The 22,824-nt window shown below is 36.8% G+C and overlaps 1 protein-coding gene across 10 annotated transcripts in view; it reads right to left on the bottom strand.

Annotated features, from left to right (window-relative positions):
* Positions 1-22,824, bottom strand: part of SEMA6D (semaphorin 6D) — a 518,009-nt gene that overhangs the window by 471,215 nt on the left and 23,970 nt on the right. The window lies entirely within an intron of this gene.

Below are 22,824 nucleotides of genomic sequence, written 5' to 3' on the forward strand. Positions count from 1 at the left end.
TCTTAAATGTGACACCTGCAACAAAATAAAAGAATTAATAGCTTGGACCTCATCAAAATTAATTTTTTATATGTCAAAGAACACAATGAAGAAAGTAAAGACACAGCCCACAGAATGGGAGAAAATATTTGCACAGATGATATATATGTTTATATAACATATGATGTTTCTGATAAGCATCCAGAATATATAAAGAACTCTGACAATTCAACAACAAAAACAATCCAATTAAAAAACTGACAAAGGACTTGGACAGTCATTTCTCCCAACAATATACACAAATGGCAAATAAACACATGAACAAATGATCTATATTATTATTCATTACAGAAATTCAAACCAAAGGTATAATAAGATACCACTTCATAACCACTGTATTAGCTATAATAAAAAAATAATAAAATAACAAGGGCTAGAGAGGATGTGGATAAATTACAACTCTCATACACTGCTGATGGGAATGTAAAACGTAACAGCTTCTATGGGATAGTTTGACAGGTTCTCAAAAATTTCAGCATGAAGTTACCATAAAACCAAAAAATTCTATCCCCAGATATATACTCAAGAGAATTGTTCACACAAAAACTTCACCAATGTGTTTGCAACAGCACTATTCATTACAGCTAAAAGGCAGAAACATCTTAAATGTTCGTCAACTGATGAGTGGGTAAGTAATATGTGGCACATCCTTATAGTGAAAAATTATGTAGCCATGAAAAGACTGAGATACTGATACATGCTAAAACAGAGGTAAACTTTTAAAACACTCTACTAAATAAAAATACCCAGACAGAAAAGGCCACCCCTTGTATGTTCTATTTAAATGAAATGTCCAGGAAAGGCAAATCAGAGACAAGAGGTAGATTTCAGAGATTTCCAGCAGCTAGAAGGAGGAGGAAATTGGGACTGCCAGCTAACGGTCATGAGGTTTCTTATTGGGGTGATGGAAATGTTCTGGACTTAGATAGTGGTGATGTTTATACAGCATTGTGAATATACTAAAAGCCACTGAAATGTATACAGTTAAATGGCTAAAATGGTGAATTTTACTTTACATGAATTTTACGTTAAAAAAAAAAAAGAATTGCCAAAGTAAGGTTCTAATTTCTGTCTAGCTTATGGGTTACTCTCAGACAGTTTTTTGGAAACAATGAATGCAGGATAAGAATTAGGAAATATTTCTTGTTCTGACATCTCCTGAAGGGATAAACTGCTGTGGGGGACTGCTTCATGTAATAAGAAATAGAAGAATTTTTCTATGTAAGAAACAAAAATAATTATGAATTAGATATATAGAAGCGTAGTGAATGGCCAATTCTGGAAAGTACAAGCAACAAATTTCATCTCTTCAAATAACTGTAAATTTAAAAGTATCCCTGCTTGGAAAAAGTGGGAGTAATGGTGATGAAAAGTGGATTTTAGTGACACTAATGCATAAAAACAAACAGGGGTTGTTTGTTGGGCGGTGACTAGCTAGAAGAGCAAGTCCTAGCAGAGATCTGACTAAGACAGGAATACGATAAAGAGAGAATTTAGAAGCTAGAGAACTAGAAAGAAAGGAAGATTGGTTAAGACTAGCCAGTTCAGGTGAGCTGAGAAGGAGGTTTTAGTACCAGTAAAGAAGATGGTAGGTCAGGGTCATTCATGTGAGTGGAAGACCAGGTTGGGAGATTCTTAGCTTGAAGGATTTCAAGGGCTAAACGTGGGAATTTCAACCAAATAAGCTACTGAGAAAAAGACAAGGGGGAAAGAGGGGTGAGGTGGGGAAGAGAATGAGGAAGAGAAGGAGGATGGGGGGGGGGGGAGGAAAGGTGACCAGGCCTTTTCTTTTCAACGTGCCTACTTCGTAAAAGTGAAGCAACAAGACTCACTTTGTAAGGAAGAAGACTACAGGGGAGGAGAAAAAGTAAGTAAAACAGAGGAAAAGCCTATCAGAAACTGACTAGTGACCTTGATTTATTTGTTTCAGTGTGATAATTACCCACACATCAGTCTTCTGTGTTTTACACACAGAAACATAAAAAACCACTGGCTGTTGGAGCAGTTCTTTAAGAATGCATCAGGATCACATGGAGGGCTTTCTGGAACCGAGGTCACTGGCCCCACCCTGGGGCCCAAGAGTGTCCATTTCTGACAAGTTCCCAGGTGTGGCTAAAAATTGCTGGTCCAGGGACCACATTCTGAGAACCACTGACTTAGAAAAGCAGGGTATAAAGAAGAAATCCTGCTGGCCTGTGACTCTGATGAGTGCGGAAGGACTGGGAAGGGCAGAGAAGGCGGGCTGTGAGCCAGTTATTGACAGCACTGGCGCCTGTGCTCGGTACTGAAGATCACACTGAGGCGGCACCGCAGGCAAAGCTTTACTCTCGCTGGTATTTATGCACTTCTATGTCGATTGTTGGCAGTGGGGTTTTCTTTAGTTTAAATATTACATGCTAATTGTTCTTAAATGTAACCACAGAAACCCAGGATTAGTAAAAGTTATTGTGAATTTCAGTCCAAGATACACAATTTTGCATATATCAGATTCTGTATAAGAAGAAAATATGTGTTACAATAAATTTCATTAAATAAGAGTGTGAGGATTAAACAGCAAAAGCTGGAGCAGATAAGTCAAGGGACCTTGTAGCCCTGTGATTTAAGGGTTAAAAGATAAAAGTCGGCTGTTTAATCCCCAAATATGCTTTATACCAAAGGAGAATTTCTTTGAGATCTGAAGGAAAAATATAACCAAGCTGGAGTTACCAGAATTAGCAAATAAAAATATAGGACACACAGTTAAATCTGAATTTCAGATAAACAATGCTTTTTTAAATATAAGTAAGTTTTGTGCACTATTTGGAAATGACACACTAAAAAGTTTCTCATCGTTTACCTGAAACTCAATTTTAACTGAGCATTTTGTATCTTATCTAGCAACTCTAATCCAAGTGGACTTTGACCAAACATTCACTCAAACATTCACCCAATAAACATTCAATATGTCATCAGTCTTACAAAGATAGAAATGTACAGCATATTGTGGGCCACACACGAGACAACGAAAAATGAAGGATGGTCAAACGGCAAAGGCTTTAAGGGTGCAGCGGAGAGGGAGACCAATATGCCTGGAAGAGTCCGGGAAGGGGAGCATCACCAGCAGAAATGACTGTAGCTGGTGGGTAGAATTTGATTAGCCAAAAGCTGTTACCAAGCCTATGCAGCAGAAATGAAGTGTGGAGTCTGGACAAGGACAGCAGGAAAACGACAGAGAAACAAGACCGCTTGTGACAGACTGAGCCAATTCCCTCACCAGCGGTACAGCACAAGGCCTCCTGGAGCACAATTACTGACCCTCATCAATATCTCCATATGTACCCATAATCATCTCCATTTTTTTTTTCAGCTTCAAGAGGACCACATGGAGAAATCTGAATGCAAAGCCTGCCACAGGGTATCCAGAGTTTCTGAGCCCTTAAAACAAAGAAACAGAATCTGATGGTTTGGGGTGGTTTTAAATAGAATATACGTAGATCTTTGGTCCCAGTGTACTTTGTGATTCTAGTTTGAAATAAAGGTCTGTGCTACAGTGTTGGGCCTTGGTCTTGGAGTCAGTAGATCTGGGTCCTTATCTCCTGAGTATGCTCGTAAGTGAGACAGTCTCTGGGCTTTAGTTTGCCAGTTCCAACGTGACAGTTTGGGATTATATGATTTCTCAGGCCTCTTCCAATTTAATATTCAGTAATTAACTGAATAAATCATCCATTCATGAAACACTTACTGAGAGCCTGCCATATGTAAGTCAATTTGTTAGGAGCTGTAATGAATATGAGAGTTATTTATTCATAGTTATTTATTCATCACTAGGCAAAACTCTGAAGCAAATAGTTTGCCCCTTTCTTCAACTTTGCACTGAGAGATTCCCTTGGACTCTCAACAGAGACCTGGCCTCTGGCCCACTGAACTCAAGCTGCCAGGATTTGTTCTAGCCAATCGGCTGCCTCTCCTTTATCTTCATTTCAGTCCTTCCCTTAAGCTTCCTCACTGAAACTCCACCTGTTTGCATTTCATTCCCAAGGTGGTCTTGGACTCAGCCTTCCAAGGTGAGAATTAATTCATCTGACAACTCAAAAGTGTCAAAGCCCTTAACAAAGAAAGGAAGAGGCTACATCAGAAGAACCTAAAGGTAAAGGTGGGCCTCAATCTTTGTTTCTTTCTACATATTAGTGATTTCAATCAGAAATTGATTCACATAAATCTTAGCAATGTTCTCTTAGGGCAATCTACCCAAGCAATAGGAATAAAAGCAAAAATAAACAAATGGGACCTAATTAAACTTATAAGCTTTTGCATAGTAAAGGAAACCATAAGCAAAATGAAAAGACAACCTACAGAAAGGGTGAAAATATTTGCAAATGATTCAACTGACAAGGGATTGATATCCAGAATATATAAACAGCTCATACAACTTCATAATAAAAAAACAAACAACCCAATCCAAAAATTGGCAGAACACCTAAATAAGCAATTCTCCAGTGAAGACATACAAATGACCAATAGGCACATGAAAAAATGCTCAAGTGCTAATTATCAGAGAAATGCAAATCAAAACTACAATGAGGTATCACCTCACACCAGTCAGAATGTCCAGCATTCAAAAGTCCACAAACAATAAATGCTGGAGAGGCTGTGGATAAAAGGAACCCTCCTACACTGTTGGTGGGAATGTAGTTTGCTGCAGCTGTTACGGAACAGTATGGAGATTCCTCAAAAGACTAAAACCAGACCTACCATATGACCCTGCAATCACACTCCTGGGCATGCATCCAGAGGGAACCTTAATTTGAAAAGACACATTTACCTCAATGCTCATAGCAGCACTATTTACAATAGCCAAGACATGGAAACAACCTAAATGTTCATCGACAGAAGACTGGATAACTAAGTTGTGGTATATTTATATCTGGAATACTACTCAGCCTTAAATGATAATAAAATAATGCCATTTGCATGGAAAGACCTGGAGATTGTCATTCTAAGTGAAGTAAGCCAGAAAGAGAAAGAAAAATACCATATGATATCACTTATATGTGGAATTTACAAAAAGACAAATGAACTTTTTTACAAAACAGAAACAGACTTATAGACATACAAAACAAACTTACTGTTTTGGGGGGAGCGGGTGTAGGAAGGGATAAACTGGGAGTGCGAGATTTGCAGACACTACTACATATAAAATAGATAAACAAGTTTATACTGTATAGCACAGAGAACTATATTCAATATCTTGTAGTAGCTTATAATGAAAAATATGAAAACGAATATATGCATGACTGAGCTATTATGCTGTACACCAGAAACTGACACATTTTAAAGTGACTACACTTCAATTAAAAAAAGAAACTGATTCAGATAAAACAAAGAAAATAAACATTTATCAAGGTTTATTGGTGCTGTCAAGGAAAGTACCATCACATATCATCTTATCTGATCTGCATAAGCATCTGTGACAACAGTTTGTTATCCTCATCGATGAACCTGAGGCAAAGAGTAGGCGGTGGACTTACCCAGGTCAAAAGCACAAGGGCCAGGAGGAATCGAGGTTTCTCCCACTATTAAACCAATGCTCTTTACAGTAAACAGCTAATCCACGGGCACATTTGCAGGCTGCCAGTATGTTTCAGCCAGCTGAAGTAACAAAGAGCTTTATAAAAAATAGAGTGGATTCAATTTATTTAAAATAATGTCAACTCAGTGACTTCATTACAGCATGCATTTTGTTTTGTTTTGTTCAGAGTAGATTACACACAATTCCTGCCACAGGAAGATTTGCTCACACAATACTACCCACCATACATATTGTAGCTTATAAAAAGCCTGGATAGTACTAAATGGCAATCAGGTGAATGTGGGCTTTCTTTGAGGGCAGGTAAGCCTCATTCCAGTCCTGTACACGTGTTCTGCTGGCCCCACATCTTTAAAGGAGGTGTGTGCGTGTGTGTGTGTGTATTACAAAGAAGGGGGAGAGGAAGTGGGTGAGGCAGAAAGGATGGGGGAAAAGAAACAGAGAGAGAGAGAACACAAAACAGAGAGAGGGAGAAACAGCTCCCCAGGACCCATAAGAAGTTAATTTGAACCATCATGACTTTAAGGCAATTGAACTTTTAATGATTTATACCACAAAAGCAGAAGCTTTCTAAGCTGTATTATTATACATGTAGCAATCTTTTAAATATTTTTTATGGCCCAGGGTCACTGTGATACTCATATAGTATTTTGTGAAATACAACGATGCCCTTAAAGCTAATCCTGGGTTCCGGGATGTCTACGCCAACTCTAATGAGCTTCATGCTGCTTTTAGTGGTCATGGACATTTTAATAAATGAGTCCTATTTCCTTTGGCTGGAAGGAGGGTGGGGGTTGGAAGAAAACTTGAATGAGTATAGAACACATATTAAACCAATGGACTTAGGTTAAAAATTCAGAATGGAGAGCATAGCTGAGCCAAGAAATGAAACCGGAAAATAAGGCAACAGAATACCTGATGCAAACTAAAGCAAAGATATGGAATGGGATGAAGGAATGCATTCTGGGGAGTTAGAGACAAGGGGAATGTATGGACGATGCGCCAGGCCCTGCTCATCCTGTTCATCGTGTGGTTTTTTTACAAGCACCAGTGTTCCTCAGTATACTATACACACTGTTTGTTACTCCTGGGTTCTCTGACTCCTCCCTTGCTATCTTACCAGTGTATATTGCTACTTTCCACTATAAAAGTCTATGTGGATATTCCTTAGGCACCTTGAATCATCTGTTGCAGCTGTGGATTTGAAAAACAGAAAGACAGTTGATAGAACTGTAAGTTAAAAAGGAATGAACAGGCTCTGAGTGAGGGTGTACAGGTAGCAAAATATTTGTGTTTTGGTCTATGATACCTGTTGTGGCTACTTGGATACTTTCCTCATTTATTTCTGGATTTCATCTATGCTTTAGACAGTGAGACGGGCAAATCTGGATAGATAACTGCATTTGCTTCCTGGGACTGCCATAACAAAGTACCACACACTGGGTGCCTTAAACAACAGAAATCATTGTCTTACAGTCTGAAGGCTAAGAATCTGAGATCTGGGTCTCAGCAGGGTTCGTTCCTTCTGGGGGCTGTGAGAGAAAAATCTGTTCTATGCCTCTCCCTTAGCTTTTGGTGGTTTGCAGGCAATTTTTCACATTCCTCAACTTGGAGATGCATCACCTAAAGCTCTAAATTTATTCAACAAATATTCATCGAGCATCTACCATGTGACAAGAATTTTGGTGTCTGGGAAAAAACTGGTAAGCCACAACCTTTCTTTTGAGATAACAGTCCTGAGTGGCTACGAAGGGTTTGAGGTTAAAACAATCTGAGATCAAATTTCATTTGCACAATGTATCTGTGCTTCAGTTTCCTTATGTGTAAAATGGAGACAATAATAATACTTAATCACAGTATTTTTGTTAAAAGTTAGCTAGTATATGGAAAGTACTTAGCACACAGTGCCTGAAAAACATTAAATGCCCATGAAGGCAATTATTATCATTATGATATATTAATAATTAATATTATTATGATTAAATCTGTAGCACAGAGGAGGAAATAATTAATTCTGATGGGAAAAGTGTAAGCATGGATTCACCAAGGAGATGACATTCAACCTGGTCCTTGAAGTCAGCGTTAGGATAAGAGATGAAGCAAAAGAAATTTAACAACAAATAACAGTCCATCTTTTCTACTGTAGACACTGAAGTTGTCCAGAATTAAAATACTCTGGCATTTTAAACAAAGTCTTATAGCAAATATAAAAAAAGTTTCTCAGTTATTGCTGAGGTTCATAAATTATTATAGATACTATTTTAAACGGTAGAGAGAGAATAGGGTAGCAAAATATAGCTGGAGATATAAAAAGAGTGGTTCAAACAAATACATGTACCATTGTAAATCTCAGAATTATATTTTGCAGGATAACATCATCTTCCTAGATATTTAGAGTTTTACCTACCAGATGGAGTTTGGGCTTCGCAGTAAGGTTAGTGACCACCAGAAAAAGCAAGACAGAGGTGCATTATCATTTTATTTATCAATGGTTAGAGTGCACATACAAGATGGCAATTTTTACCATCTCCCTTTAAAGCTGAAGGAACCATCTACAGGAGACGACAACACGCAAGCTTAATGTCAGAAAATGGGTCATGTGAAGCGTTCTACCGGCTTCAGGGGAAAAATCCTTAAAGAATGCTGCCACAGGTGACAAAAAAAAAAAAAATCAAAGGGAGAAAACTTGGAGAGAACTCAAACTTCAGTAAGACTCTTAAAGAGCCCTGGGGGAAAAGACACTATAAATATCTTTCATAGAAAAAGTTATAGACATAAAATAGAGAGAACAGATAAAAAGTAGAAAATATCCCTCCAAGGGTAAGTGTGGTAGGAAAATTAACAGTAAAAGACCAGTAATTCACAAATTAAAATATTACATATGATTCTAAGTACTTTAATAAGATAATTTTAAAAATAGAATTTTTCATATTTCAAACAAAAAGTTTAGTTAAAAAGGGGGAGTGGGGGAAATGAATGTGGATGGTTAGCCAAGAAGGAAAACACTGTAATATTGATATGTAATATACTATTTGTATATTTAAACATTATGATATATTACATATATGTAATTTAAATGATAAATACAAATGTTTTTTCTCTATTTCTTAAAGAAGATAACAAAGTATTATTATTTGGAAGCTTAGTCTTGGCATAGAAAGATTTTAGTATTGATCTACATGGGTCCAAAAAAATTGCAGAAGATCACAACCCTTGTAAAGATTTTGTAGCACTCTCTCTCCCTTTTGGAGACAGCCCGCACTCTGTCTACGGAGTGTGTACCTACTTTTACTTTAACCTGAGCACCCAATTCCCACACCTCTTTCCTTGCCTTTCTCTTGCCTTACACTCTATGCAGTATGTATCTTTCTAAATAAATCTACCTTTACTCAACGGTGAAAAAAAAAGATTTTGTAAATACCTGCAAAGAAACAAAATATTCAGGGAGAATGGTCAGCATCATAGTTAACCTTCTAAAGGGTAAATGTGTTAACTGTGGCTCTGCCTCTGAGAAATACAGATGGAACCTGGGATCATGATCCAATCAGTAAGCATTCAACACTATGCATATGGTCCTTAGTGTGTCTAATGATGAATAAAATATGAATGCTGTCCTTAAAGTTCCTTTGGTATGGTTTTTTAGTCACTAAATCTGTTGACAAAGCAAACCCTCCTTGCCCTGACTTCAATTTGCATCTCATTTATTCATACAATAAGCATAATTGAACTTCTGGTATTAGAACCTGAGAATACTAAAATAAATAGAAGGGAAACGTTCTCAAAGCACAGAGTTAATGGAGGAGACGGTGCATTTGTAATATCACAGTAGTGGTCACCTCTAGTTCTTCGTGGTTAATTAGTAGGGAACCAGAGATAAAGAAAAAATATGTGAGACTGACTATCCTGACAGGACGTTTTCAGTGGCAAAGGCACAGTCACTATCAGATTTGTTCCAGGTTGAAATGAATATTGAGCCTTCCTAGTGCTATTGGGTCACTTTGTTTTGGGTGTGTTTGGCTGTAGCCAATACTGTGATTCATCAGTGTGTTCTCACCACAGCAGTGAAAACGGAGGGTTTGTGAAACAGGGTTTAGAACGTGGGAGAGGCGTTCAAGCACAGACTATAAAGGGGAAGGAGATAAGAGGCAAGAGTGTGAACCTACGAGGGAAATACATGGCATGTGGAAAGGAAACAGGCTGGGGCAAAGGACAAGTGGCAGAGGAAGTCTGAGAAGCCCGAATCCTGTACCCAGTGGGACTTGAGGGGCAACAGTCTCTTTCTGACCAGATGTCTTCATGACGGATTGCTCCTATTTCTGGAAATATTATATGATGGGTCATCCCCATAGGACATCTTTTCCTAAGTATGCTTTGTGAAAGACTAGTTCCATGAAATAGTAATCCATGAACATGAAAAATGGGTTCTCTGGTCAAATAAATTGGGAAGCTCGTCTCCTGTTATATCAGTCATAGCCCTGCAGGAAATATAATTCACTCAGATGGTTCAGGAGTTCTCAGTCTCGTCTGTGTGTGTGTGTGTGTGTGTTTGCTGAAACTCTTTGGGAGTCTGATGAAGCCTATGAACCTCATTTCAGAAAATACATACAATAAAATACATAAATATTACAAAAGGACTCCAACTACATTAAAATTTAGTTAACAAAATATTCTTAAAAACAAATTTTAGTATAGGAATAAATACACTTCTTTACTAACCCATTTAAATAACATGACCTAGCATCAGATCTCATAACTAACATAGTTTCAAAGTAGTAATCATGATAAATACTATGTCAAGATATCAACAAAACCTACAATGCAACATAAAAATACCTGTGATATCTGTTGATGAAAAAGCCAAATGTGCTGCTAACGCCTTTTGCTTTCATTCGTAGCTGAGAGAAATGCTAAATTTCTTTTAGGGGTTAGTGAAAATAAAGGAGTAATTTTCTTTTACTAAGCATGTTCAGAGTTTACTTTCTTCCAATCCAAGTTCATCAATCTCATGTTCTATCTGTATATGTCAGTGGGATCCTTAGACCCCCCCAAGCTAAGAACCCCAAGGAACAGACTTTAATGAAGGGATTGCTTAAGGAAGTACAGGCAGGGTTAAGGAAATAATCAAGGGATGCAGAAGCACTCAGGTAGTGGCAACAGCAGGGAAGCCTGGGGCAGAAACAGGGAGTCATGGGGAGAACCTGCCCCATGAGATCTGTAGTCACAGAGCAAGCCAGCCATTGCCGGAGGACTGACACCAAAGCAAAAGATGCTGGGAAGAAAAATCCATTCTCCTCTTGCCCTTTTTATCTTCTATAGGTGTGTTCTATTGACCAAACCCTACAGAAGGTCAGTTGGCACAAAGCCTGGGTGAGTCTTTTCACAGGGTCAGCCTCCAGGGGATTCAGAGTAGGGCACACAGGGGTGGAAAATGGAGTGGTGCGGAAAGACACACAAGAAAAACTAGCCCACTAGGTAGCTACGTTTCTTAAGGGCAGATTTTTCCAAGTACTTCAGTATACTAACATGCATTGTGGTTATTCAATATATGTATTAACTATTAATTTGATAAGAAGTGTTGATTAAAACTATCTTATCTCAGGATCCATTTTCCAAGAGGAGTAATATTATGTGGAACAAAAGTTTGCTGATGCTGCCTTATGATTTTCTGGAGACATACTTTACCTGCATCAAGTTATTTCCCTGTCTAGTCAAGGTAGCATAGTAGTTAGCAAACACTTGTGAAAGACCAGAAAGACCTGATTTCTGAGACAGCTTTAATTATTGGCAGCAGTGAGAGTTGAGAAAAAGCCTTATGAAAAGAGAATGACAAGTTGTCTTGTTTCTCATCAGATAGTTGAGAAACTGCCCATCCTATTACAGCCCCTTGGGGAGCCCATCCCCTTATACCTAACTCGGGACTCCAAACTCTTCTGGCACGGATTTCACACAACCCAAGTAGTCAGCCTGGGTCCTGGGCAGATGAGAAGAGCTTACAGCTACAGCCTTTCCACTGAGAACATCAGCTTGTGGTAACTACTCTAATCACAAGCTCTTTCACTGTGTATGTTTTAAACATCATGAATAAACCACGGTGTACTCGTCACTCAGTTAGCTAGCTCCCCAGGACAGCACCTGGGCACAGATTAGCCAAGAGCTAAAAATTACTTTGTTGACAGGTAGACACGAGCAAAAAGAAGGAACTTTTGGATGATTATTTACTGAAAGGACCCTGATTCTCCACCCCTTCCTGCATCCACATCATTTGCAACGTGACTTTGCAGCTCTTCCCTTTAAGGGGTGGACTGTTTCCCTCACTTCGTGTATCTGGTGTGGCCTTGCAACTCGCTTTGTACAGTAAAATCTGGCAGAGATACCAGAATGCCAGTTCTGAGCCTAGGCCTTAAGAGACCTTGCCTGCATCCACTGGTTCTCCTGGAACACTGCCCAGCTGCCATGCGAATAAGCAGCCTAAGCTGCTGGAGGATGAGATACCATGTGGATCAGAGTCAAGTTAGACCATTTGTCTCAACCAGGGCCTCAGACGTGTGAGAGCCCAGCCAAGAACAGTAAAGCTGGCCCACATAAATTCATAAAGAATTCATAAAGAATATGAAAAAAATTCATAAGGAATTCTAGCCAAGGCAAGCAAAAGTATGCAGTGGATCCCAGCTTACATTGCTGACTTGTACAATCATGAGCAAAGTAAATGGATATTGTTTTCAGGCCCTACTTTTTGGGGTGATTTGTCATGCAGCAGTAGCTAATTGATTTAATAAAACACAGGATTAACTTTATCTGGCCCCAATGGCAGAACACAATACTGAAAGGAATGTGGGCAGCCTAAAAAAAAAGCCTGGTAGGTTTCTTGCACTTGAAAAATGACTGGCAGATTCTCACAGGTAATACAGAATGGAAGTAGCATAAAAATTCAACTGGACACTTCACATTTGTGTGCAGGACTAATGCTGAAGGGAACAGTTACAAACCCAGGCATAGTACAAGATGGGGGAGGTAACCAAAGTCAAAGAGAAAAGTGCAATTAAAAAAAAAGAACACATTCTTAAGCATCCTATATGATGTTTCTGAAAATCTTGAATTTAGCAATGCTAGAGCAATAGCACTTATGACCTTGACCTTGAGGCCTCCAGCCTCCTCATGGAATCTTAGCGAATATGCTTTTGTGAATGGGTAGGAGTCTTCAAGTCATGGTCCACCTCTGGCAGCTGTGGAGAGGAGTAGTGAGCATCTTGACACAGTATACTTATAGAAAAGCCACTACTGATTCCAGATCCTTTAGGATGGGCAATCATCCAAACAGTAATGCCTCCTGCCAACCAAAAAAGTATTCTATAAGATAATGATTGAGAAATTATTTTACCAAGGTCAAAAAGGCTTTACTTCTTTAAATAGCAAGTTTAGAGTTGTATAGGAGGACCAGCTGTGGGTCAAATGTTGTAATGCCAATGCTGACACATACAAAAATAACAATAAAGAACATTCTTGGAAATAAGATGCAAAAATCTTTGAAGTGGCAAACTTCAGTTAGCAACTACCAGGAGAAGCATGAGCTTTGGCACCAGATGGATCTGGATATGAACTTTAATTCTGCCACTTAAAAGCTACATGACCTTGTCCATGTTGCTTAATGTCTCTGGGGGTATTTCCTGTTTTAGAAGATGGTAAGCGTAATCACTACAATAGCCTCACAGGGTTATTGTGAAGATTAAATGAGATAACACATATCAAACAATTGACACAGTGCCTGGCTCATAGCAAGTGCTCAGTAAATTTACATTGCCAGTTCCCTATGTTGAAAGCAAAGCATAATCTCCATGAACATTTTGCTTTGGCTATCACAGTGTTTAAATTGAAAGAGTTTTATCAAAAGCTCAATCACACTCTTTGGAGGCAGTGAAAAGCATGACTGAGTTGTAGATAATAAGCAAAATGGAGAAAGAATGCATCTTTGTTTGATGCTGTTAGTCACAGTCCAGGAGCCCTCCAATTTTCAAAGGATTGTGTTCCAAAACTTAATTTGTGAGTCACTTTCTGGAAACAGTTTTTATAGATGGTGGTTAGATTCTCAAGCCACCTCAGAAGAGTACATTTGGTCCATAATATGGTTGACTAAAGTACTTTAACTCTGGGTCCCAGAGCAAAGCTAGAAGTGGTAGAAGATGTAGTGAAGGAGGGAAGAAGGGACATTGTGGAGAAGAAAACCCAAAAGCACTGGATGAGTGAAAAATAACTAATATTTATGGCAAGTCCTTTAGATTCCAGGCACTGAACTCCGTGTATAGCAGTTTTATTATGTAATCCTTACAACATATCCTTGACAAAGGAACTTCTCTCATGCTACCTAGAATAAACAACAATAAAAACAACCTAGAAACTCAGAAAGATTAATTAATTTGCCCAAAGCCTCATAGCAAGAAAATAGTAAAAGAAGAACACTTTGAATGTGGTAAAGTCAGTGACTATTCAGGGAGTGACCAGAAAAAAAAATGCAGCTAATAGACTTCGGGTTGTGGCATTTTTATAGGGAGAGATCTTTTCCAGTTATTTGGTTAAATATTACTTTACAAAAGTGTGTCTGTATGTGTATCCATATATATACATACATGTATACATATGCATATATATATATGCCTATTTAAATAAATATTAGATTGTAATTAAATGAAATCTAGGCAAATGATATGAAACTTTTAAATAGCACAGAAAAGTATAAAATGAAGGCTAAATATCTCCCACCACCTAGTTTTATTTGTATTCTCCTAGAAAAATACACATGATCACTGCTCACACAAAAGAGAGCATGCAATGCCTACTTTGTGTATCACTTAATAATACATCTTAAAGCTCTTTCTACATCATCATCAATAAGTCTAACATATTCTTTTCACTGATGCAGGGTACTCTGTTCAACATATTAACTTAATTCATTGGCAGTGCCCTGTTGAAGGGGAATATTGTTTTCTGGAATATTGTTTGCTATTCCAAGGTACATCCCATTCACATATCTTAGCATCCTTTTGCAAGTGTATTATTAGGGTAAATCCTGAGCTGTGAAGTTGCTGGTTCAAAGGTTATCTATAAATTGAAATTTTTGATTAATAATGCTTTCAGAAATGTTGCACTAGTTTCTGACTCTATTCATCTTGTCTGAGATGGCTTCTTTCCTCACATCCTTACCAAAGCTAAGTATCATTGGATTTTTAAATTTTTGCTAAACTCACAGGATAAAAATTGTATCTTATTTTAATTTTCATTTGTTTAATTGTGTGTGATGTTTATCATTTTTATATGTTTACTGGTCATCTGTACTTTTCTGTGAATTGTTTCTATTTGTTAGATATTTATCTTTTGCCCATTTTAAAAATTGACATTAGTTTTTTCTTAATGATTTGTGCAAACTCTTTGACAATTAAGGAACTGGCTCTTTGTTTTTCATGCGTCTTGTATATTTTTTCCTTAAGAGACACTTTTTAACAATCAGTCTTTTCTTCAATTTCATCTTCTTAAGCAAATTTCTGATTATGAGTTGACTTCCTCTTAAATTGGCTTGCAAGAGAATATATTCTGGTTATGCTATTAAGAATATTCTGGTATGTGTAAAAGTTATATTTTCTTTTAGGAAGTAACAAATTGGCAATCAGGTTTTAAACATACTACTCAGGATTATGTGTGTTTGTGTATGTATGTTTGTTTTTGACTGTTTGTTAACTTGAGTTCTCCTTGAGAGACAGATTCAATTTTGGTGAGCTAAGAAATCATTTTCTGATCCTGCAAGACTGAGAGCAGTACAAGGGGTCATTGTTAATGCCATGTTCATGCTACTCTGCAATGTGGTTCAATGTGTCCCATATGCCAGCTAGTCAGCTTCTTCTGGCAGTTCCCCAGCCCTGCCTTCACCCCTTCATTCCAACTTTCATAAAGCATGCTGGGCATCAATAGAAGAAAAATGCGAAGACAGGGCTTGGGTCTTTGTTAACCGTGAAGAATTCTGGGGAGATGACTTGTTAGAGAGCATGAGGCAGCTTTTAACATTTAAAGAGAAGATTAGATGCTGCACAGGGAAGATTCAAGGGGTTTGGAACACTGAACCTCTGAACTGTGTGCACCTCCTAAGATCCTCATAAAAGCTCACATTTACTCGTCTCAGTTCAAGATTGTTAACGATCAACATTTGTTTACATATTTTGAAGCTTTAAAACCATAGCCTGTCAAACAAATAATTAGCAAATAGTTACATAATTCAAAGAACCTGAAGTCTTATTCAAGCTCATGCAAAATCTGTTGTATTTTTTAATAAGTGTATACTGATTTCACATTAAATCTTCTCAAATAATAAAGAAAATCATCCTGATATCATTTTTAAGAGTAAAACCACCATTCGACAGGATCGGTTACCTCTTCCACGTTGTAAATTAGTTGTCAGGACTAATTTTAGGCTGAGTATTATGCTGTAAGAACTTCCCGTCATTTTATAAATTGTCTAATTACTTTTGGGGGACATGCCAATTCTATAATTCTGTAATTTAAAAAGTAACAGTTATAAGTGGATTGTATATGTCTACGCCCACAATGCTATTGTGATCCTTAAGTGTTTTTTCCCTTCTGTGCTCCTGTGCTTTACATGCTTCTCAGGTGAAAGCACAGACATTCTTCACGCACTGGGCAACATGTGAATTTTTATAATAGCTGTACTATTATCATGTGATCTGTAAGTGAATGAGAATTTAAAGAAAAACAAAATACCCCAAATCATGCGCTGTAGCTAATTATTTCCAGTTTTGCAATTTTGAGGTGCTGATTTATTATATACATATGTACATGTGTATCTATCTGTAAATATTCATCCAGCTGTAGATAAATATTACCATTTATGAATATGTGGTTCATATATATGAAGTACAGCTGTAAATGAATTCATGTATGAATAGAATTAATATACCTATGGAGTGAAATGCAATTATGAATATATATGAACTAAATTCTTAAATAAGACAGTATCTGAATAAAAATATTTAAGTAGTATAAAGTGTGCTATTCATTCAAAACACATATTATTTAAAAATGTTGAACATTTTCAACAGCCCCCTTTGTAGCAAAATGCATTTGTGCATATATGCACAACCTCCTTTAATACATTGTGGACAAAGGAAAGCATCCTTGATTTTCAAGGGCAACTAAAATCTGGCTGCAATAACGAGGATACAGAAAATGCTCTTTTTTCCTTTAAACTCTTCAGAGAACAAAGATTTTCTAGCCACAGATCTTTAATAGCTTCTGTTTAGATTCAGGTAGATTGTACAATACAAACTATAAACAACAGATGTTAATTTGAATTTAAATGCAATCGAATTGTCCATCAAAAGGATTATCGTTCCAATTTATAATTAGCCTCAAAATAAATGAAAACCTATTCCTGTCTAAAATGAAGCTTAAGTCTGTTTATAGAATAGTCATCAGATCACATGCTTCCACTGCTTACAGATAGAACACACTCTTCCCTAATGGGTTTTTAAATAAATCCATGTAACTGTCAGCAAAGAAAGAACAAGCTAAACGGACAGATTTTCCTCTTCCTCTAGCAGTCAGAAGGTCTGATATGGTCTTTGAGCCCATCTACCATTTTCTAGAATGAACTCAGATTCCATCCTGAGAAAAATAAATCTTCTGATGCAGTTAACCTTAATAACAAGATGAATTAGAAGTGATTACACTTTTCCTCAAGATGAAACTTCTTTGTAGATGGTCATCTATTTGTATCTGGGCTGAAAGATTACAGAATCCAGTGAGAGTGTATAACATGTCATCTTTTCTAGAACAATTCTGTTCTGCCCATAAGTAAAATAAAGGAACTAGACAAAAACAGGTGTCAAATTCCCTCATTATGTGTATTCTAAACACAAATGTCTTCAGAGTCTACAAACAAAAACCTAAACACATTCAGGGAATTCAGGTAAATAATCATTCTGCATGCTATTAGCAATATTATATTACTTTCTGACCTTCAGACATGTCTTCCTATGACCTTTTCTTCCTTTCCCATTAAATGTTTAAACTTCTCTTTGCTTGTGAAGCCTTCCAGACTCTGCCTCTCAACTTTCTCCTAATCCCCTCTAATACCTCTTTCACTGCATCACTTTTCTCTTCTGTCAATAAGATGAATCCTTGACCCTGCTTCACCTTAAAAACACATTCATTTAAGTCAGACTTTTTATACTTAGAACAGTCTAATTACTAAATAATTTTTAAAAAAACAAGATTCAGGCAGTGAGAGAGGAATGTTCAGTCCCCATGACCAAGCTTCAGCATAATGTACTGCTTGACATCACATTCCTTACAATGCTGTTGGGGGGGTAGTTTTACTTATTTATTTTTAGAGGAGGTACTAGGAATTGAACCCATGGCCTCATGCATGCTAGGCATGTGCTCTACCATTTGAGCTATACCCTCCCCCTTCCTTACAATGCTTTTAACAGTTTTCTCCATGGTAACACAGGATGACACGCTGACCAATGACCCAGTCTCATACATGAACTCAGGTACGGGTGCAACCACCAATATGCCAGACCTAACTCCACACCACATTTCTTTGCCATTCAAGACAACAAGACAGGATGTAAATGAGTAAGACCGACATCATTATACCAGCGATCAAGACTGTTTTAATTTCTTAAAATAAAAGGGGAATTATTTGAAAATGCTAACACTTTATTAATAGCAACAAATTACTCACCACACACCTCAGAAGTGATCAGAGCTCATCAGTATGTTGTATCTCTGTGGTTAAGACCCCCTGCTACAGACTGTCGCTTTTTCATATACTTTCTCTGAACCCTGTCATTCACTGAACAAGGTTAGCTATAATACAACAAATCCTTTACTGATTCTGTAGCTAGGTTTAAAAATAACTGAGATCAGTAAAGCCCAAAGAGATATATAAAAGTTTTTGAATTAAAAAATTGGGGTCAGATAAGCATGTAAGAACATTAGATGTGGACTGAGTTAAGCCCAGTCATACTAGAGAAGAAGAAATACACTACCAACACTTGGAGTTGCTAGATTAATCTACCCACTCCACAGGCATCACATAAAAATCTCAAAATGTTAATTAAAATCTTCAAAGCTGCTGACTAATGCTTGTGACACTGTAGAACTTTGCTGTTCATTGTGGTAGCCACTGGTAACCTGTGGCTATTTAAATTGAAATGAAAATGAACTAAGATATATTAAAATTAAAAATTCAGTTCTGTAGTTGCTCTAGTCACATTTATAGCCTATAGTTTGAGAGCAATGCTGTCCAATGGAACTTTAAGAAAAGGGAAATGTTCTATTTTTGTGCTGTCCAATAAGTGTAGTCACTAACATTGTGGCTACTGAGCATTTGGAATGTGGTTAGTGCAAATGAGTAAGTGAAATTTTAAATTAATTTTAATTAAGTTAAATTTAAATTTAAATAGCTATATGTGGCTAGTGGCTACACATCCCCATCACTGCAGAAAGTTCTGTTGGACAGTGCTGCTCTAGAACCACAGGCTCCCTTATGCTGGGATGCCAAAAGGAGGGAAGAGAAAGGAAGAATGTAAGAAAAAGGGGTGGTGCTGTGACAGAAAAATATTTTCTCACCACCTACTATCTGCCAAGCACTCTGTTACAGGCATTCCATATGTCATTTCACCTAATCCTCACAGCCCCAAATTGCTATTGACCTAACAGCAGAGACTCAGAAAATCCACATCTACTTGACATCTCATGCCATACTCTTTCCACTACTCCTTGACATCGGTATGATCATGAATGGATGTATCCCTATGGTCAATATATATTTATCAGGAAAAAAAAAGATTAAAGAATGCAGTGTCATGTCATTAAGACACGTCAAAAGAAAGGAAATGCTACTTTATATATCAGGCAGCAAAAATATGAAATCTGTTACCTTAAGAGATGGTATAGACTTAAAAGGAAATAGAATTATGGAAAACGAAAAGACTTACAGTTTTGTTATTAAGGGAAGTTAGAAATGAGTGAATTGCCAAAAATAAAATTATAGTAACAGTGACCATCATAACAACAGCTATGATTTTTTGAAACCTTACTGTGCTCAATACTTCAAGCTCATAATCACCCACTCTCCGAAGTACAGGTGAGGGTGTCACTGTCAGAGATAAAATAGCAATCTGGAAAGCAGAAAGGTCCGGCTGATTAACCTCTTTCTTATCTTCTTAAGTGAAATTTTCCAAAGCCTTCTCATAGGTACACACAACAAAGTGATGAAAGAATAGATAATGTGAGTATCAGTCAGTGAAGAAATGTACTGCTATTATTGAAAGTCCTCATTTAAGTTTTAATTTGCCTGTTTCTTAATTATCCTTGCATATGTCCTAATTTTCTCCCTAAGCTTTGTATCTGGTAATCATAATCACCTGCAAGACTGACATTAAAATTTGCTAGTTTGGTAGGTTTGGGTAAATGACTTAATTTTTATGCACCTTTTATAGCTGTGTCAGATTACGGTTGATGTTAGAAAGAATCTCAGTCCATCTTGGCCTTAATATTGTCTCCTTTCTAGTTTTTATCATCAAGATTGGGGCAGAACTGTTGGGGATGAGAGTGCATTTAAGGAAAAAAAGGCTGTCTACAATATTCAACTCATAGTGGCTGGAAATAACTTCAGGAAAGCTAATTATTAAACAATCAGTAACAATAATCCCTTAATTAAAATAATGTACATGCTAACACCTAACCTGATCCTTGGCACATAAAACTCACTTAACAACTGATTCCTTTTCTCCTTTTCCTACTCTTACCTCCTTGGCCTGTCAGGTTATAATATAAATTGTAATTACAAGTAAATTTGGCTCAATGTTTTCCTCTCTGATTCAAGGTCACCACAGAAAAATAAAATTTGTATTCCATATCTTCTGTAAATATGACTTGAGAAAAACTTCCAATTCTGACTTTCAAATTTCCTATAACTACTACTTATGCTAATAGATACTTAGGCAACATGTATTTCAAAAGATTGTCAAATTAAGATCAAACATTTAAAGAATATATGTGTACCTTAATAACAAAATATATTCTTGGAAATATACTACATTATTATACCTATGGGCTGAAAACAAGGTGAGGAAAATATACTCTTACTTTTTTGTGTAAGGGAACTTTAGAAATTGTTCCCATTGATTGAATAATTTATGATGGATTTTTATGGTGGAATATTATGTAGCCATTATAGAGAATGAAGTAAATCCATTATTATTACAATGGAAATATACTCAAGATACAAAGGTATGTGAAAACAACCAGATGTACAAGTATATGCATGCTGTGATTTTTTTAAGCAAGCTGAAAATTTTAGTTGTTGTCAAATTGATAGATGAAAGAGTCATGGATGGATGCTCGTACGTTACTGTTATTATCATCATCATCAGGTATCACAAACACACAAAATCAATAGTAGTTACCTCTACAGAGGTTGGACTGGTGAGGCATTTATATTTTATTTTTTACTTGCATACAATTTAAATTTTCTAATCATGTATATGTATTACTTTTCTATTTTTATTTTTTATTGAAGTATAGTCCTTTAAAAATATCATCAGAATTTGTAAGGGCATTGACATTATAATCCACTTCTGTTATCCTGCTTGTATTGAAACAATATAGTATATGTTATTTTTAAATGATCTTTTATATTTTTGATAAAAGGTTTATCTGGCCTATCATTTTCTCTGCAAATTCACACTGCCAGATGGCTGGACATTTAAAGGACTGCCTTCTAAAATAACAGAGCAATCCTGGTTTGGGCACAGAGCAACTTGGTCAAAGAAATATCAACAGGTCGTAACTGCCCATCCTTAAAAGAAAAAAAAATCAAGGCTTGCATCTTCAAAGAAAGGGAGGTGATATAACATCTTCTATTTACTTATGACTACTTTCAGTAACGCCACCTTCTTTTGCGTGTTCCCCAGATTCAAATCAGGCTTGCATGAATAATTATTTGAAACCTAGTCAGGGCTCTACTAAAATCTGTGTACAGTAAAAGCCAGTGAAATCTCCCATTATTTTAAGAAAATGCTATAGGCTTTAAGAAGCTAATTACATTGAAATATAAAGGGTAGATCCTGGGGGAAAAGGTCTAGCACCTTAGGAGAAACAGGACACCTATTACAAATAAAGACTTGTTACCTTGTGTTCTTTATACCATTCCCCCTTTTTTAAAGAAAGGGAGTGTAGCAAGTTTTCTTTCATTCAGGATGAAAATCTAACATTCATCCTGGAATAAGAACTGCCAGCCTTTCCACATTAAGGGCTTGATGAGCCCTTGGCAATTGCTCTTTTGGTCCAATGAATCAAGCATGAATAACAATTTCAATCTTTTTCTTTTTATGCAAAAAAGACTAAGGTCAGGATTGGCAGCCTTTTAGAAACTAGGTGTCAGGGAGTTAAGTCCTGCTTTATTTGGCTCATGAGCATTGCTGAGAGCCAGCACAACAATCCCAGACAGGCAACAGGGACCAAGAGATGATCTGGCGATAAGATTCCTTCTGCACATCCCACATTTGCATACATTCTTGGATAAAATACTCAGAAATTTTACATTGTTCCTGAGATCTTTGAACTGAAAGAATAGAATGTATTATACTGCAGTGGATAAATATACAAAGTGGTGGATAAATAGACAGTTTTCAGATTTGCCATTTTTAATGAATATGTCTTAGGGTAAGTTACTTTTCCTCATAGAGCCTCTGATAGAACACTTGCTTATTACATGGCTGACACTTGTTTAGAAGCCAAAATTGGTGAATACTCTTCTAACATTTTGCAGAAGTGTACTTCAAGGAATATTGATCCCTTATGGCATTTCTTAAAAGTTAGGATTCCGTGATCAAAATATTTTGGAAGTATTTTGTACTATATTCTCCTATTGGTAATTCATAGTGTACGTCTCCATATTCTAGATTCTGAGTAGTCAAAAAAAATGAACCAGTTTAAAAATTTGTTTAACATTATTTCTGAATCTTTTTTTATCACTGAAATATTTCCTGATGTATTAATATTTTATTACATTAATATTCTACATAGAGGATACTTTGGAAAACACAAAATAATCCTACCTGTTGGTAAGAATGGAATAGTCTTGGGTCCAACTACAACAGAAGACAGTGAGTATCTCAAAGGGAAACCAGACAGAAAGGAGAGAT

Source organism: Camelus dromedarius, chromosome 5 (genome assembly GCF_036321535.1).
Source record: "Camelus dromedarius isolate mCamDro1 chromosome 5, mCamDro1.pat, whole genome shotgun sequence".
In the NCBI taxonomy this organism is placed as follows: domain Eukaryota; kingdom Metazoa; phylum Chordata; class Mammalia; order Artiodactyla; family Camelidae; genus Camelus; species Camelus dromedarius.